The following is a 2,500-nucleotide window of genomic DNA, read 5'->3' on the forward strand; positions in this document are numbered from 1 at the left end:
CGACTGGAGGTGGAAAAATATCAGAGAACTGTTCTTTTAGTTAACCTACCATTAAATTCAGCGTGGGTAAGTAGCAAGAGCAAATATGCTTAGGAATTTTAAAGTTTTTTTTGTGTGTTATTGTCTATAGACTGTGGGAGGAAGCTGTCATATGTCACAAGTAATGTATCAAAGATCTCGAGCCACAGAACATATTGTGACGCCTTTGATGGAATATTATAAATTCTTGCGGATAGTACTACTTAATAAATTATAAACACATTCGGACACACACACACAAACAAAAGAAAACAGGTCTAGTATCTACACAACCTTATGTTTTCGAATAAACTTAACGAAAAAACCTGAAGTGGTTTTTCGTAACACTTCATCAGCTGGCCTGTCTAGGGCGTTGTGGCAAAATGCTCCTAATTATCTGGCGAGCAAATCGGCAAATAATTTCTGATTCATTGGCAAATCTCGCCGATGGGCGAAAAATCGAGATGCTCTCGTGCTGATACTTCAGGAGGCTCTCACAAGCAGGGCAAAAGACTCTCTCTCTCTCTCTCTCTCTCTCTCTCTCTCTCTCTCTCTCTCTCTCTCTCTCTCTCTCTCCACCACATTCTTTTTCTGTCTTTATCTACATACTCTCTCTCTCTCTCTCTTTCTCTGGTGCATCCAATCAAAATTTATGGGTGAGTATTGCATATACATACTTACATACACACACACACACACACACACACACACACACACACATATATATATATATATATATATATATATATATATATATATATATATATATATATAATCTGTGTACGCACGTACGTATGCACACGCTCAGTCCCAAATACCATCATCAACAGAAAAAAATAAGTGTCTACCATTCACCAAAATCACAGTTCCAGCAAAACTCGGGGCGACAATCTAATGATCTTCTGTAATTGAATGAAGATGTTTTTAATGACTTGAGGGCCACTAGCTGGACCACAAAGTTTTAATGAAATAATGTTGAGAGAGAGAGAGAGAGAGAGAGACGCGTAGTTACAGAAATTCCTGGCGCCTGCGTGTGTACCTCTGTCAGGTGAGGTACAGATAGCCAAGCAAGAGAGAGAGAGAGAGAGAGAGAGCGCGTAGTTGCAGAAATTCCTGGCGCCTGCGTGTGTAGTAACTCTGTCAGGTGAGGTACAGATAGCCAAGCAAGAGAGAGAGAGAGAGAGAGAGAGAGAGCTTACAGACCTTACATCTTGTCCGGGTTGCCTCAGGTCCCTCAGTGTGAGGCACTTCTAATGTCTACCAGAGAGTTGCTAGTACATCTTCGGGTATATTTTGTATCTTCCAATCTTGGATGGTCTGGGTTTTGATAGTGTGGGTACCATATCATATTGCAATATTCAAGTAGACTACGAACATACGTTTTTTAAAGCATAATCATGGGTTCAGCTTTCCTTGTTTTGAAGTGCCGTAACAACATTCCCAGTTTTGCTTTACATTTTGCCAATAGAATTGCTATTTGATCATTGCATAACATGTTCCTATTCAACATCACACCAAGGTCTTTAACTGCTTCCTTATTTGTGATTGTCTCATTATTAGGTCCCCTATATGCATATAGCTTTCCTTCTCTGTCTCCATACTTTATTGATTCAAATTTATCAGGGTTAAATACCATCCTATTTACCTCTGCCCAATCATATACTTTGTTAAGGTCTCTTTGTAGTGCGTTCCTATCTTCATCACAAGTAATTTCTCTACTTATTCTTGTGTCATCGGCGAAACTACTCACTACCGAGTCCTTAACATTACTGTTTATGTCTGCAATCATAATAACAAACAGTAATGCAGCTAACACCGTACCTTGTGGCACACCGGATATTACCTTAGCTTCATCCGATTTCTCATCGTTTGCAATAACTATCTGTTTTCTGTTGTGTAAAAATTCTTTTAACCATCTTCCTACTTTTTCCACTATATTATGTTTTTTAATTTTCTTCGCTAATATATTATGATCTACCTTGTCAAAAGCTTTTGCAAAGTCTAGGTAAACCACATCTGTTTCATTTCCGTTTTTCATATTTTTGTATATGTTCTCACAGTGGACTAACAGTTGGGTTTGTGTACTTTTTCTGGGTACAAAACCATGTTGTCCTATATTAAACAAATTATCTTTTATTGAATGTTTCATAATATTTTTCTTCATTACCCTTTCATACACTTTCATAATATGTGATGTTAGACTCACAGGCCTATAATTACTTGCCTCTAGTCTTGATGCACTTTTAAAAGTAGGTGTAATATATGCTAATTTGTGCTCATCATAAATCTTGCCTGTATCTACACTTTGTCTTAATAGTATTGCAAGTGGCTTTGGGATAGAATGAACTACTTTCTTTAACAAAATTATCAGGGACACCATCAGGCCCAGCTGCAGCTCCATTTTTAATTTCAGTAATAGCCTGCACAATATCAGCTTCATTAATATCTATGTCTGATAAATATTCACTATTTTCATCTCTTA

This window comes from Macrobrachium nipponense, chromosome 4, assembly GCF_015104395.2.
Source record: "Macrobrachium nipponense isolate FS-2020 chromosome 4, ASM1510439v2, whole genome shotgun sequence".
In the NCBI taxonomy this organism is placed as follows: domain Eukaryota; kingdom Metazoa; phylum Arthropoda; class Malacostraca; order Decapoda; family Palaemonidae; genus Macrobrachium; species Macrobrachium nipponense.